We start from the raw sequence: 16,820 nt of genomic DNA, 5'->3' as shown, positions 1-16,820 counted from the left end.
AGCCTCAGCTGAAGCCGAAAAGGGTCACTTTGTTACTGCCTTGGCTGTCAGTGTGCCCAGTGGGTTGTAACTCACCATCTCTTGGTCTGGGCTAAGATGACCCTCATATCTAAGGTGCAGTAACAGAACTGGGAGGGGGAAGATTGTGGTGGATCCTGGTCTTGCCTTATTTCTTTTACCCTTCACTTCCGTCAGGAAAATTCTACGCCTTCGTCAGCTTTCTTTCCTTGCAAGGCTCAGGGCCACACGGGTGAAAGAAGATTCGGTCTAGCAATAGCAGGATGTGTGTCTGTGGGCCTTTAGTTCTGGAGAAATGTTTTATAATTAAAATCTGAAAAGTGGTAAAGAGCTTGGAAATAAAGAGGGAAGGAAAATTTTTATTTTTATTTATTTATTTGAGGCAAATTCTTATTATGTTGCCCTCGGTAGAGTGCCTTGGCAACATAGCTCACAGCAACCTCAAACTTTTGGGCTTAAATGATTCTCTTGCCTCAGTCTCCCAAGTAGCTGGGACTACAGGCACCCGCCACAATGCCTGGCTATTTTTTGTTGTGGTTGTCATTGTTGTTTAGCTGGCCCAGGCTGGGTTCGAACCCGCTAGCCTCAGTGTATGTGGTGGCACCGTAACCACTGTGCTACAGGCGCTGAGCCCGAAGGAAAGTTTTTAAACAGAACCCAGTAGCTTCCTTTTGGCAAGGCCGTGTCAAGAATTTACATTTATGAAACTGTAGTTGCAAAAATGATTTAGTTCTACAAAGTTACGTTTCACTGTAGTAGCTGTAAAATTTCCTCAGGAGTATAGCTAAGACAGAATACTTTATTACTGTGAGCATTTCAAACATTTATTAGGGACCCAACTGTATATGACACAATGCCGGGTAGTGTGTATTTTTTTGTGACACACGTTTTTTTGGTGTTCCCGTGCTTGTCCCAGGGAAGCAAAGTAGGTTTCATGTCATGGGCCAATACGAGTTGATGGCAGAGGTTGTGGGAGTGCTGTGTTGACAGTTTTGAGTCAAGCATGGGTTTACTGGGTTTGAGCTCTGGGGAGTGAGCTGTGTCTGCTCTGGGTACAGGAGGCAGGGGTGTGGTATGAACGTTGAAAAGGACTCCGTTGAAGTCATGAAGAGGAATGGTGGCCTACATGGCCGTTTAGGGGCTGGAGGTGATAGCAGCAGGGACCAGAGAGAAATGATGAAAGAGTGAGTGTGTCTGAATAGTGACCTGGCAGTGCAGGGAGCTAGGGAGGAAGGGCAGGGAGGGAATATGAGGTCATGTTCATATTTCATTTTTGGAAAGTCTGTCCTGTACTGTTAGGGATGCAGAGGAGGTCAGAATGGAGCTCTGGAGCCACACTGAAATTGAACCCTGGCATCACCTCATCACAGACTCTACCTCATGCATTGTTGTAAGTATTAGGCAGGATAATGCTTTAGAGCTGGGGTGTCCAGTATGGTAGCCACCAGCCAAATGTGGGTCTTGTGCTCTTGAAATGTGGCTCTTACAAGTTGAGATGGGCTGTGAGGATGAAATACATGCTGGATTTTGAATATTTAGTACTGAGATGTGCAAAAAAACTCATTTTTTAATACCGATAGCATGTTCAATGGTAACATTTTGGATATATTGGGTTACATAAAGATTGTTATTAAAATGAATTTCACTTGTTTCTTTTTTCCCTTTTTGAGCGCACTATTTTAGAGCTTTTACCACAGTGTCTGGCTCATGGTAATCAACATTCAGGGGATGTACCCAACATTTCCCAGTGTTAGATATTTTTTTTTTTTGTGGTTTTTGGCCGGGGCTGGGTTTGAACCCACCACCTCCGGCATATGGGACCAGCGCCCTACTCCTTGAGCCACAGGCGCCGCCCCCCAGTGTTAGATATTAATATCTATGCCTCCGTTTGGAACATAAGCCTGCGTCAGGCGTCCAGGTCTCTCTGCTGATGACTGGTTTTGGGCCTTCATCCTTACTCCTTATCCTTTGAGGTAGGAGGAAAATAGCCACAGGGGTCAGCAAACTCTCTATTAAGGGCCAGCAGGTAAATGTTGTAGGTTTTGCCAACTCTCTGGTTTTTATTACAACTACCAACTCTGCCTTAGTAGCCTGAAAACGGCCACAGACAGTGTGTAAACAAGTGAACATGCAGGTCACAATCAGCAAGACATGAAAGCAACCCAAGTGCCCATCAACCCGGGAATGGATTAACAAACGTGGCATATGTATACCACAGAATAGTATTTGGCCATAAAGAGATGGAGACTTTACGTCTTTTGTATTTACCTGGATGGAGTTGAAACACATTCTTCTTAGTCAAGTATCACAAGAACGGAAAAACAACATCAGATGTACTCAATACTAATATGAAATCAATATATAAACGACTCCATACCTACATGAAAGATAAAACACAAGTATATTTTGGTGAAGGGGAGGAAGGAGAGGAGAGAAGGGAGGGTGATTAGTAAGCTGTCAGTGAAGATATACAGTGTACAGGAATACAGCACGCCCTTGGGTGAAGGGCTCAACTACAACTTGAACTTTACCTTAGAAATAAAAACCGTGTAATCTAAACATTTGTACCTTCATATTCATCTGAAATTAAAACAAACAAAAAACCAAATGAATATGGTTATGGTTGTGTATCAGCAGAACTTTATTTGTAGATGCTGAAATTTGGAGTTCATGTAATTTTTTTACTTGCCATGAAATATTTTTTTTTTTTTGCCTCAGCTATTTAAAAATGCAGAACCATTCTTAGTTCATGAAGTGTACAGGTGTGGGCCAGATTTGGCCTGCAGGCTGTGGGTCATCCACCCTGCCATTATAAATGCCCTGTACATTTAGCAACCAGGAACCTTGCCTGCCTCTTGGTTTTTCATTTGCATTTAATCTAACATTTAGTTTATACTGTGCCATTGTGTGTGTTTCCCTTTTAGTGGGTTTTTGTTTTTCACTTAATGGTCTAAATGGAACAAAATGTCATTTATGAAACTCACATTTAGGGATATGTTTGTAAACAAAGGGAATTCCTAGTTCCTTTCTCCTAGAGAAAGAAAAGAGTATGTGAGGGACCAAAGGAGATTTTTGTTTTGTTTTATTTTGCTTGAAATACTTGTGTTTTCTATGCAGATCGTGAATTCACTGAATAGTTGCTTAGCCTTTAAAGTGACAATTAAGTGTGAAGCAGAAACATTGTATTTTAAGCCTTTATTTTCCACAGATTTGTGGAAAACCCCATGTCTCACTTGGTCCATCCGCAGATCAAAGAAAATGCTGACTAGTGAGAGAATACTTAATAAATCCGTAAACAGGTCAAACGTTTCAGCTAAGAAGGTGATAATGAACTGAAGTTTGTTACTGCATATGACTGGGTAGCAAAGGGCTGCCAAAAATAACTGAGCAGCAAGTCCTAAGTCAGGCATATGGATAAAGTACAGACGCTATGTTTTTTCGTCGTGAGTATTTCTGGACCCAGCTGGATTTCCAATTATACACTACTACTTCCCTTCCGTGATTCTCCAGAGCTATTGGGTGAGGACAGATGTCAGAAGAGGCAGCATGTGGTATCACAGAGTGTGTTTAAAAAGCTAAGGAAAGGTTAGTTTTTGTGTATGCTTATTACACAATTTAAAAATAACTTGACTCTATTTGTAAATCAAACAGCCACTTCTCGAGCTGTGCCAAGGGTGAAGCCTTCAAACCAGGTTTCTTTTGAGTTGCTCAGGCAGCGTTGAGAAGGAGAAAGCATCTAAAAGGGTTTCAGAACTGACTTTCTCTGTTACACACAGAAATGACTGTCTTTTTACAAAGGTGTTTACAATAATGCCGAGAAAAACTTTATGTAATAGTGGGTATCTTTAGTTAGTGATTGAAAAGCGTGCCATGCTAGGTTTTGAGAGGCTGAAAGGGAAAAAAATGTTCACAACGATTTGCAAATACTATCTATTGAATTCTCACCCTAGCAACAGTGGAGAAAGAGATCATTATTTCCTGCTTATCTACACTGCCCACAATACCCCCAAGGTTGTGTTCTGGTGGTGTAAATTATTGCTAGGGTGTTAGGACTTTCAGATAAGTTCCATGCTAGGACATAATAAGTGCCTAGGAAATTCCAAACTGTATTTGTAAATTTGAAGGGAAGACAAGTCAGAAAAAATGTCACATACTTAAAGATGACCTTTTAATAAGGACACAGCACCAGTAAGTGGGCCTTAAATCGGATCTCTCTACATATCCCTTAAATTACTCCCTGGATCCAGAAAGAAGTGGAGGTGGGTGGGCACCTCTGCCACTCTCTCTAGCTTTTTGGTGGAGTTTCTATTTGGGGCTCACCACCTTTCCTGGGTCTGTGAACACACGTGGTCACTAGACTGAACAGTGGGATCCACACAGGCAGTCAAGCCCCTTTTCCAACTTCTCTCTAGTGAGAAAATCACTCAGAGGTTTGACTCAACTAAGATCTGCATAAAAACAAAAACAAAAAAGTTCTACTATGAAGTAAGATTTCCTCCACTTCAAATCTGGTTAGCTTTTTTTGAATCGCCAGAATGCTTGTCCTTCAATTAATCCGCATACGAGATTTATTTGTATTGTAGACTCCAGCTGTTTTGGACTTTCTCTTTGCTGGTATCACTTGGCTAAAAATAAATTACCGCCCTTCTCCACTCCTTCTTAGACTTTGTAAATCTGCCCCTGGCTGGAGGTGGTCTGCAAGTCACATTAGGGTGGAAAGGAAGCACATTGCTTCCTCTAGTCACCACGCAGGCACAATAGTCACCCCCTGGGGATTTACCCTCAAGTGGTGAAACGCAAGTCACTGTTAGGGATGGAGGATGCTGGTTTGTTGGGGCATGGCTCTCAGCAGTTTAATTTTTTTCTATTTTATTCCAGTATGGGACATTGTGGTAGATGCTCTGCTTACTGCCCAGGTCTCCCTGCAGGGCTTAAGGACCCGAAGGACCGATCCCCACAGCTGTTGGGAGTCTTGCAGCTACTGTCCTCAGAGCCAGCCCCCTTTGGCGATTGTGTTTGCTAGGGAGTCACCTTGCACAAGGTCGAGCTCCTCCCCTGGGCAGCTCACATCCTCTGGCTGATTGACTGACTGACTGATATGAGGGGCTGAAGGTCCAGCCCCCTCACCCCAGTGCAGAACAACTCTCCAGGGTCAAGGCTGCTTCTGAGCTCCGCCTGTGGACACCTCTTTGGAGCCTCCCCCCCCCACCCGCCCAGTCCTGTTTCCCCCCTTCCTTTCTATAGGTGAGGATCCCCAGGGCCTTCCCTAGGAAACCAGCATTGTAACCACCTCCTCAGAGTTGGCTATTGTCTAACTCCAAAGAGAGATGTTTTGAATTTTGGCATTCACTTCAAACATGTCAAAACTGTATAGTGTGGAGAATTGGCATGAGAGTGGAGAAATGTTCTAGTTTTCTGTCCTTTTCAGAAGTTCTTGTATAGCCCAGCTATTTTCACGTTAGCTCTGCAATTGTAGTGCTTAGCGTGTAACACGAAGGTTGGGAGAAATGTTTCGGAAGAAGAATCCACAGACCCTGGTGACAGGTCAGCAGAGTCGGGGGAGGAAGGCGTCCTGGCTGGTCGAGGAAGTGGTGGTAGCAGCATGCACAACAGGCCATCTAGGCTGTGGCACTTTTCCGGTGATCAAAGGGGACTGTGATGAGAGAACAAGGGTGCCACTGCCTTGCGTCCGGGTCGGTGCCGAGCTGCCCTTCAGAGCTCAGCCCTGGGAGCCAGCCGCGTGGCTCGCAAGTTGGCTCCACCACCTCTTGTCTGTGGGACCTTGGACCAGTCACTTCACGTTTCTGTGACTTGGGGTTCTCATTTGTGAAATAAGGATAATAACACCTAATAGGATTGTTGTGAGGATTAAACCAGTTAACATAGGTTATGATTTTAGAATACTCTATCATGGCCAGTCTTGGTGGCTCACACCTGTAATCTCAGCACTTTGAGAGGCCCAGGTGGGTGGATTGCTTGAACTCAGGAGTTGGAGACCATTCTGAACAAAAGCCAGACCCTGTCTCTAAAAACAGCCGGGTGTTGTGGCAGGTACCTATAGTCCCAGCTACTCAGAAGGCTGAGGCAAGAGGATCACTTGAGCCCAAGAGTCTGAGGTTGCTGTGAACTGTGATGCCACCACACTCTACCTAGGGTGACAAAGTGAAACTCTGTCTCAAAAAAAAAAATAGAATATGAATATTATTTATTAGTATTTTATGCAAAAGTTTAAAAATTATATTCTATCAGCTTTCTTGGTAGTTTTATTATTTCTAAGCAAACATTTAAGTCATCCATGCTCTAGACCAATATGGTCCAATAGAATAGAATTTGACTACACACGTGTAAAGGATTGAAAATTTTCTAGTAGCCACATTTAAAAGGTAAAGAGAAACAAGTAAAGTTAATTTTAATATTTTATTTAACTCAATAATTCACAGATATTTTCAGTTTAACACATAACCATTATCAAAATTATTGAAGAGATCTTTTGCCTTCTTTTTTTCCTGGTTGTTGAGGTTTAGAGATACTGGGGGTATTTTACTCTCGCTGTGTATTTTAATGGCTTGGTAGCCACATGCGTCTGGGGGATTCTACATAGGACTTTGCTGGTTAGATGCTTGCTGGCTTCCTAAGTGGTCCAGGTATCTATTGTATGAAATAAACCACTCCCAAATTTAGTAGATTAAAATGCTGCTTTGTTATTTTCTCACGATTCTCACCCAGCTTGTACACACCAGATTGGTAATTATTGCTTGAGTCAATTATTACTGTTATAGTTGTGAAATTTTCAAGTTCCTTGATCCCTTCTACATTTATGAGTTGGGATTCTGTGGTAAAGAAGCACTTTTCCTACTCCCTCATTTAAGTCATTTTTTTAAAATTATATAAGCAGCATAAACTCGCAGAATCTTGTTTTAGTCAGTAGGTTACAATCTGCTCGCTATTCATTTGAATGTTCAAGTTGTCTGACTATAATATTTTTATTTTTTTAATTTTTATTTTATTGTTGGGGATTCATTGAGGGTACAATAAGCCAGGTTACACTGATTGCAATTGTTAGGGAAAGTCCCTCTTGCAATCATGTCTTGCCCCCATAAAGTGTGACACTCACCAAGGCCCCACCCCCCTTCCTCCATCCCTCTTTCTGCTTCCCCCCCCATAACCTTAATTATCATTAATTGTCCTCATATCAAAATTGAGTACATAGGATTCATGCTTCTCCATTCTTGTGCTGCTTTACTAAGAATAATGTCTTCCACGTCCATCCAGGTTAATACGAAGGATGTAAAGTCTCCATTTTTTTTAATGGCTGAATAGTATTCCATGGTGTACATATACCACAGCTTGTTAATCCATTCCTGGGTTGGTGGGCATTTAGGCTGTTTCCACATTTTGGCGATTGTAAATTGAGCTGCAATAAACAGTCTAGTACAAGTGTCCTTATGATAAGAGGATTTTTTTCCTTCTGGGTAGATGCCCAGTAATGGGATTGCAGGATCAAATGGGAGGTCTAGCTTGAGTGCTTTGAGGTTTCTCCATACTTCCTTCCAGAAAGGTTGTACCAGTTTGCAGTCCCACCAGCAGTGTAAAAGTGTTCCCTTCTCTCCACATCCACACCAGCATCTGCAGTTTTGAGATTTTGTGATGTGGGCCATACTCACTGGGGTTAGATGATATCTCAGGGTTGTTTTGATTTGCATTTCTCTAATATGTAGAGATGATGAACATTTTTTCATGTGTTTGTTAGCCATTCGTCTGTCATCTTTAGAGAAAGTTCTATTCATGTCTCTTGCCCATTGGTATATGGGATTGTTGGCTTTTTTCATGTGGATTAATTTGAGTTCTCTAGAGATCCTAGTTATCAAGATTTTGTCTGATTGAAAATATGCAAATATCCTTTCCCATTGTGTAGGCTGTCTCTTTGCTTTGGTTATTGTCTCCTTAGCTGTATAAAAGCTTTTCAGTTTAATGAAGTCCCATTTGTTTATTTTTGTTGTTGTTGCAATTGCCATGGCAGTCTTTTTCATGAAGTGTCTTTCTCCAGGCCAATATCTTCCAGTGTTTTTCCTATGCTTTCTTTGAGGATTTTTATTGTTTCATGCCTTAAATTTAAGTCCTTTATCCATCTTGAATCAATTTTTGTGAGTGGGGAAAGGTGTGGGTCCAGTTTCAGTCTTTTACATGTAGACATCCAGTTCTCCCAACACCATTTATTGAATAGGGAGTCTTTCCCCCAAGGTATGTTCTTGTTTGGTTTATCAAACATTAGGTGGTTGTAAGATGTTAGTTTCATTTCCTGGTTTTCAATTTGATTCCAAGTGTCTATGTCTCTGTTTTTGTGCCAGTACCATGCTGTCTTGACCACTATGGCTTTGTAGTACAGACTAAAATCTGGTATGCTGATGCCCCCAGCTTTATTTTTATTACTAAGAACTGCCTTAGCTATACAGGGTTTTTTCCGGTTCCATACAAAACGCAGAATCATTTTTTCCAAATTTTGAAAGTACAAGGTTGGTATTTTGATAGGAATGGCATTGAATAGGTAGATTGCTTTGGGAAATATAGACATTTTAACAATGTTGATTCTTCCCGTCCATGAGCATGGTATGTTCTTCCATTTGTTAATATCCTCTGCTATTTCCTTTCTGAGGATTTCATAGTTTTCTTTATAGAGGTCCTTCACCTCCTTCGTTAGGTATATTCCTAGGTATTTCATTTTCTTTGAAACTATGGTGAAGGGAGTTGTGTCCTTAATTAGCTTCTCATCTTGACTGTCATTGGCGTATACAAAGGCTACTGACTTGTGGACATTGATTTTTATATCCTGAAACATTACTGTATTTTTTGATGACTTCTAGGAGTCTTGTGGTTGAGTCTTTGGGGTTCTCTAAGTATAAGATCATGTCGTCAGCAAAGAGGGAGAGTTTGACCTCCTCTGCTCCCATTTGGATTCCCTTTATTTCCTTGTCTTGCCTAATTGTATTGGCTAGAACTTCCAGCACTACGTTGAATAGTAAAGGTGACAGAGGACAACCTTGTGTGGTTCCAGTTCTAAGAGGAAAAGCTTTCAGTTTTACTCCATTGAGTAAAATATTGGCTGTGGTTTTGTCATAGATAGCTTCAATCAGTTTTAGAAATGTGCCACCTATGCCTATACTCTTCAGTGTTCTAATTTATCAAATGCTTTTTCTGCGTCTATTGAGAGGATCATGTGATCTTTATTTTTGCCTCTGTTAATATGGTGGATAACGTTTATGGACTTGGGTGTGTTAAACCAGCCTTGCATCCCTGGGATGAAGCCTACTTGATCATGATGAATGACTTTTTTGATGATAAGCTGTAATCTATTGGCTAGGATTTTGTTGAGAATTTTTGCATCTATGTTCATGAGTGAGATTGGTCTGAAATTCTCCTTTTTGTTTGGGTCTTTTCCTGGTTTTGGTATCCGGGTGATGTTTGCTTCATAGAATGTGTTGGGGAAGATTCCTTCTTCCTCAGTTTTTTGGAATAATTTCTGCTGTACAGGAATAAGCTCTTCCTTGAAGGTTTGATAGAATTCTGGAGTGAAGCCATCTGGACCAGGGCATTTTTTGGTTGGAAGATTTTTTATTGTTTCTTTGATCTCAGTGCTTGAAATTGGTCTGTTCAGGAGCTCTATTTCTTCCTGGGTGAGTCTAGGGAGAGGGTGTGATTCCAAATATCGATCCATTTCTTTCACATTGTCAAATTTCTGGGCATAGAGTTTCTGGTAGTATCCAGAGATGATCTCTTGTATCTCTGTGGGATCAGTTGTTATTTCCCCTTTATCATTTCTGATTGAGGTTACTAGAGATTTTACTTTTCTATTTCTCGTTAGTCTGGCCAATGGTTTATCTATTTTATTTATTTTTTCAAAAAACCAACTCCTTGTTTCATTAATTTTCTGAATGATTCTTTTGTTTTCAATTTCATTGATCTCTGATTTGATTTTGGATATTTCTTTTCTTCTACTGAGTTTAGGCTTAGATTGTTCTTCTTTTTCCAATTCCATAAGATCTCTTCTGAGATTGTTGATGTTGCTCTCTTTCTGTTTTTTGAATGTAGGCATCTAAAGCGATGAATTTTCCTCTCAAAACTGCTTTTGCAGTATCCCACAGGTTTTGGTAGCTTGTGTCTTCATTGTTGTTATGCTCAAGGAAGTTAATGATTTCCTGTTTTATTTCTTCCTGTACCCATCTGTTATTCAACAGAAGATTGTTTAATTTCCATGCCTTTGTGTGGGGTCGAGCATTTTTGTTAGAGTTGAGTTCCACCTTTAGTGCCTTATGGTCTGAGAAGATACAAGGTAAAATTTCAATTCTTTTGATTCTGTTGATATTTGTTTTGTGTCCCAGGATATGATCAATTTTGGAGAATGTTCCATGGGGTGATGAGAAGAATGTATATTCTTTATCTTTGGGATGGAGTGTTCTATATGCGTCTATCAAGCACAGTTGTTCTAGGGTCTCATTTAAATCTCTTATATCTTTGTTTAATTTCTGTTTAGAGGATCTGTCCATCTCTGTAAGAGGAGTGTTAAAGTCCCCTGTTATGATGGTATTATCAGATATCATATTGCTCAGACTGAGTAAGGTCTGTTTCAAGAATCTGGGAGCATTTAAATTGGATGCATAAATATTTAGAATTGAAACATCTTCTTGTTGTATTTTTCCCTTCACCAATATAAAGTGACCATCTTTGTCTTTTTTTTTTTTTGGCCGGGGCTGGGTTTGAACCCACCACCTCTGGCATATGGGACCGGCGCCCTACTCCTTGAGCCACAGGCGCCGCCCCATCTTTGTCTTTTTTGACTTTAGTTGCTTTAAATCCACATGTATCTGAAAATAAGATTGCAACTCCTCTTTTCTTCTGAATTCCATTTGCCTGAAAAATTGTCTTCCAACCCTTGACTCGGAGCTTTAATTTGTCTTTTGAAGCCAGGTGTGTTTCTTGCAGGCAGCAAATGGATGGCTTGTGTTTTTTAATCCAGTCAGCCAATCTATGTCTCTTCAGTGGGGAATTCAGGCCATTAACATTTATGGAGATAATTGATAAGTGTGGTAGTATTCTATTCATCTTATTTGGTGAGAGTCCATTGCTTAGTTTTATCTTTTGCATCAGTGTGGAGGTTAGGTTCTGTCCTTTAATTTCTGAGTTCTTACTTTGCTGCTGATCCATTGTGGTGGTCAGTGTGCAGAACAGGTTGAAGTATTTCCTGTAGAGCCGGTCTTGTTGTGGCGAATTTCCTCAATGTTTGTATATCCGTAAATGATTTGATTTCTCCGTCAATTTTGAAGCTTAGCTTAGCAGGGTACAGAATTCTGGGCTGAAAATTGTTCTGTTTAAGTAGATTAAAGGTAGATGACCATTGTCTTCTTGCTTGGAAAGTTTCATTAGAGAAGTCTGCGGTCACTCTGATGGATTTGCCCCTGTAGGTCAACTGGCGCTTACTCCTGGCAGCTTGCAGAATCTTTTCTTTTGTCTTGACTTTGGACAGGTTCATCACAATGTGTCTTGGAGAAGCTCGGTTAGAGTTGTGGCGACCTGGGGTCCGATAGCCCTCTGAAAGCAGTGTGTCAGAATCTTTGGTGATGTTCGGGAAATTTTCTTTTATAATATTCTCTAGTATGGCTTCCATTCCTCTGGGGCATTCTTCTTCCCCTTCTGGAATTCCTATAACTCGTATGTTGGAACGCTTCATAAAGTCCCATAATTCTGACAGTGAATGTTCTGCTTTCTCTCTCTTCTTTTCTGCCTCTTTTACTATCTGAGTTATCTCAAGAACTTTGTCTTCTACCTCTGAAATTCTTTCTTCTGCATGGTCTAACCTGTTGCTGATACTTTCCATTGCATCTTTAAGTTCCCTAATTGACTGTTTCAGTTCCTTCAGCTCTGCTGTATCCTTTCTATATTCTTCATATCGTTCATCTCTGATTTGATTCTGTTTTTGGATTTCCTTTTGGTTATTTTCCACTTTATTAGCAGTTTCCTTCATTGTTTCCATCATTTCTTTCATTGTTTTCAACATGTGTATTCTAAATTCCCTTTCTTTCATTCCTAACATTTCTTTATAGGTGGAATCATCTGCAGTAGCTACCTCATGGTCCCTTGGCGGGGTTGTTCTGGACTGGTTCTTCATGTTGCCTGGCGTTTTCTGCTGATTCTTCCTCATGAGTGATTTCTTTTATCTGTTTCCTTGCCCTAATTTTCCTTTCACTTCCTCTTGCTCTTTAAGTTCTCGTGCCTGTGGACTAAGGGTTACAGGACCAGAAGGGTGAGAAGGTTGAAGAGCAAAAAAGGGATGAAAGAAAGGAGGACCGAGTGATAAGAAAAAAATAAAAATAGAGAAACGAGAGGGGGTGGGTATAAGGAATATTGACAAAAAGAAGAGAGGCACAGAATGAGGGAGACAGAGCAATATAGGTGTACAGTAGGGTACTTTGACACAACCTTAAAAAACTCCACCTTCTGGGGGTACCCAGTTGGGTGGTTCCCTTGAGGTCAGCAGCTCTTTGCTAACCTGATCAGATACAGTACCCCACCTCCACCAAGTAGAGAGGAAAGACAAAAATGCTATAAATCAAACCAAAAGAAGCAAAGAGAAAACTTTACGGGGTAAAATTGGGTGAAAAACCAAATACTAGCAGTAGAAACACTAGCAAAAATGAAGTTCTAGTTATTGAAAAAGGCAGCAATGGGAAATTATAATGAAACTAGAAAAATTGAGAAAGAAAAAGGATCTGTATTGAAAAGTTTGAAATTAAAAAACAAAACAACATCAACAACATCAAAATAAACAAAAAAACCCAACCAAACCAAACCCCCCCCCAAGAAAAAAAAACCACAACCAAAAACAAAGCAGTATGTATATGTTATTGAATGTTGTCTGGGCAACACGTGGTCTTCTCGGGTATGAGATGTTAATCACAGTTCTGATACGACTGGAGGCTGCTGATTTCTCAAACCCAAGCAGGTAGACACCCTGAATCTCTCTTCAGCCCACTTAAAAGGCACTTTGAACTTGTAAATTGCTGAGCAGAAGCTTTCCCAGGAAAGTGCTTGTCACTGGAATCACTGCTGAAGTGGCTATCCACTTACCCAGTGTGCCAAAACCGGTCTCACTCTGCCCCTGAGGGTTAGGCCTGCCAGGCGGCTCAGACCCCACCCTTAGGCTACTTGGTCGCTGGGTTACCAGCTCCCACCCGATTCTATCTCTGCGACCCTGAGGGTGGAGCTTGCCGGGGCAGATTGCTCACAATGGCTCCCTGTGACCCGCATCCAAACACTATTAGCTCTGTCTGGCTCAGCGGCTCAGACTGGGGCCCTAGACAACGGCCAAAGTTCTCCGCACTCCCGCTCAGGCTCTCCCCAAGGCAGTTCAACTGAGTGCCAAGTCCAAAGACACCAAAACAGTTCACAGGTAAGGCCTTTCTGGTTTGCAGTCTCGCTGCTACTGAACTTACAGTTGCGGGCGGGTTTAGACGGATTGAACACACGCAACCACTTGCCGTTTTTCCACTGTTTTAGTCCTCCTCTTGGGGTCCAGAAGTCTCTCGCTGACTCCCTGTATCCTCACAGGGGTGATGATAGGCAGATCCCACCAGCCAGAGATGCCTGGAATCCTATCTCCCCAGACTCACGGTGCCCAGATGCAAGGAAGCTGTTACTCGGCTGCCATCTTGCTCCTCCTCTGACTATAATATTTTTAATTGAGAATACATTCTCTTCACACCTGCTGAGATGCCTTTACAATCAGCACAAATTTTGTTACATAGATGGTATCCTCAATTCTGTTTTTTCTCCCTACATTTTGAAATATTTAAATGCTTTAGCCCAGATATTTCACAGGGCCCATCTCTTTGCTTGCAGACTCCCATGCCTTTCTCCAGCAAATATGTTTATAAGACAGTTTGTCACGCAAATGGTCTCTATGTATGTTTCTTTTGAAAGTTTCACCAAGTTTAGTTGCTGCCATATATTAGAGCTTTTGAGTTTCATTGCAATTCAGTATGGATGCCTATCCAATTAACAGTGAGCCTAATGAACAGAAGGTTCTTCCTGCAAGTTAAGATATTGCCAAAGCACAACTGGGTATATGTTGAAAGGATGTCACATCAGGCTGTTGAAGAGACATCTGTGCTCCCATGTTTATTGATGCATTATTCATGATAGTCAGGATATGGAATCAATCCATGTGTTCATCAATGGATGAATGGATAAAAAAAATAGGGGATATATACACAATGGAATACTATACAGCCTTAAAAAAGGAGATCTGTGTGTTGCAATGACATGGATGAACCTCTAAGGCAGTGGTTCTCAACCTTCCTAATGCTGAGACCCTTTAATACCGTTCCTCATGTTGTGGTGACCCCCAACCATAAAATTATTTTCGTTGCTACTTCATAACTATAATTTTGCTACTGTTATGAATTGTAATGTAAGTATCTGATATGCAGGATGGTCTTAGGCGACCCCTGTGAAAGGATTGTTTGACCCCCAAAGGGGTCGCAACTCACAGGTTATATATTAAGAGACATAAGCTAGGTACAGAGAGACAAATACTGTACAATTGCACTTGTATGTGGAATATAAAAAAGATGAGCCCATAGAAACAGAGTGAAATTGTGGTTACCAGAGGCTGGAGGAGACTGGGGAGATGCTGGTCAAAGGACATAAAGTTACAGTTAGGAGGAATAAATTTCAAGAGGTCTATTTTACAAAATGGTCACTGTAGTTAATAACATTATATTGTATACTTGAAAATTCCTAGCTGGACCTGGCTGCCCATGCCTGTCATCCTAGCACTTTGGGAGACTAAGGGAGGAGGAGCACTTGAAGTCAGAAGTTGAGATCAGCCTGTGCAAGAGAGAAACCCATTTTTTTTAAAAAATGGAAAAATTAGCCAGGTACAGTGGCATGTGACTGAAGACCCAGCTACTCTGGAGGCTGAGGGAGGAGGATTGCTTGAGCCCAGGAGTTTGAACTTGCTGTGAGCTAGGACACCACTTTCTAGTCTGGGCAACACAGAGAAACCCTATCTCAAAAACAAAAAAAGAAAAAAATTGTTAAGAGTAGATTTTAAGTGTTCTTCTTACAAATAAATGCTAAGTATGTGAGGTAATGCATTTGCTCAATAGCTTGATTTAGCCGTTCCACAAGGTATACATATATTATTAATAAAATATCATGTGGTATGGTACAAATATATACAATTTTTACTTGTCACCTAAAAAATGGAATAAAACATTTCAAATTTAAATCATGTGCCAAGTAAACTCATTTCATAACAGCATTTTCTATCCCCCAAAAGATCCAGGACAAATGCTGACTCAGGATGTTGGGATGACAGTGTCACCTGGGACAGTCCCGGCAAGGGCTCAAAAAGCCTTTCTCAGTCTGGCTCAGCCTCTTCTCTGCCGCCCTCCCCACCTTGCCCACAGCTCCCCCAACTCTTTGCCTTAGTGGCCTCATAGATTGACCCATCCTGCTTTCCCTCTGCTGTCCCTCTTCTTCCTCTCCTGGCCGGTCCCTCCGTACCCTCCAACCCTGGACACCGGGATCATTTTCTCTAGCACCTCCCCTTGATCCCTCCGTGTGCTCTCTTCCCACCTGTATGTATCACAGCCCTTCCAGGTTGCACTGCATTTATCTATTCAATTGTTCTTCACCTTTTCAAAACACTGTTTGTCTAATATGTTCTTATTTATGAGTCTTGCTTTTTGCTTCCTGTATGGACAGTTGTTAAATAAACTGACCTGAGCTAGGTGAGAACTGATGGTGATGAATTGCTTACTTGTTCCAACAAACATACAGGAGAACCTCCATAGCTGACCACCTCCCTATACCGACCACCTTCTGAAGCTGACCTGAGTTTTATACACCAGACATGTACCATATGTACCTATTAGTACAGCTGGCCTAGTTCCTTATGTGAACTGCCTCTGTGTGTTGACCAGTTGGCTACAGTCCATTGGGTGGTTACCTGCAGAGCCCCTCTGAGGCTGTGGTCTTTCTCGTGGATTTGCACATGCCTGGGAGTATACCAGATTATTTATAAGGGTGAAGGTAGAACATGGACTTACTTTTATTTCTATTATTTTAATGAGAAAAACTAAGAAGTTGAGATTTTTAATATTTAATCTTTTGGCTGAGAAAGTGCCTGTATATAGTTTTGTAAATATAATTTGACATTAGTAATGTGCACTAAATGTTTTTATTGATGGAGTGCCCCATCATAAAAATTTGAAGACCACTCTGTAGGGACACGCTGACGTCCCCGATGGATGGCTCTTCAAGCTCTCTGACACTGTGATGGCATCCATCATGTGTCTCCAAATGCCTGGTACTATCCTATATATCAATACTTTACAGGCATCGACATTCCCTATAACCACCATAAGAGATTGGTATGATTATTAGCATCCTGAATTTATGGATGAAAGAAGTGAACTGGAGAATCAGGGAACTTGTACAACAGGGCCAGTCTGTGGCAAATTCATGATAGAACCTATGTGGTCTGATTCCAGAGGCCACTTGCTTGACCCTGCTGTGGACTGTGCCATGCCACATGACAGACCCATGTTGCTTTCAGCAGGAGAGGGACTGTGTCTGTCTCTTGCTCTTTGGGACACGCTAAATCAATAGTTTTTCAATGAATGAAGGAATTGCAGGCCTACATGTATCATTACTTTTCATGGGAACTTTGATAAGTACTCTTTTACTGTTAACTTGAAACCATTTTTCCCATGAAATAAATGGATCTGATGAGAAATTGGCAT

At 41.2% G+C, this 16,820-nt stretch overlaps 1 protein-coding gene across 2 annotated transcripts in view; it reads left to right on the top strand.

The window, feature by feature from the left end:
• CD109 (CD109 molecule) overlaps positions 1 to 16,820 on the top strand; it is a 130,423-nt gene that overhangs the window by 9,236 nt on the left and 104,367 nt on the right. The gene's annotated exons all lie outside the window — the stretch shown is intronic.

This window comes from Nycticebus coucang, chromosome 9 (assembly GCF_027406575.1).
Source record: "Nycticebus coucang isolate mNycCou1 chromosome 9, mNycCou1.pri, whole genome shotgun sequence".
Classification (NCBI taxonomy): Eukaryota; Metazoa; Chordata; class Mammalia; order Primates; family Lorisidae; genus Nycticebus; species Nycticebus coucang.
Note: the sequence above shows the minus strand (reverse complement) of the source record. Positions and strands in the feature narration are given on the sequence as shown.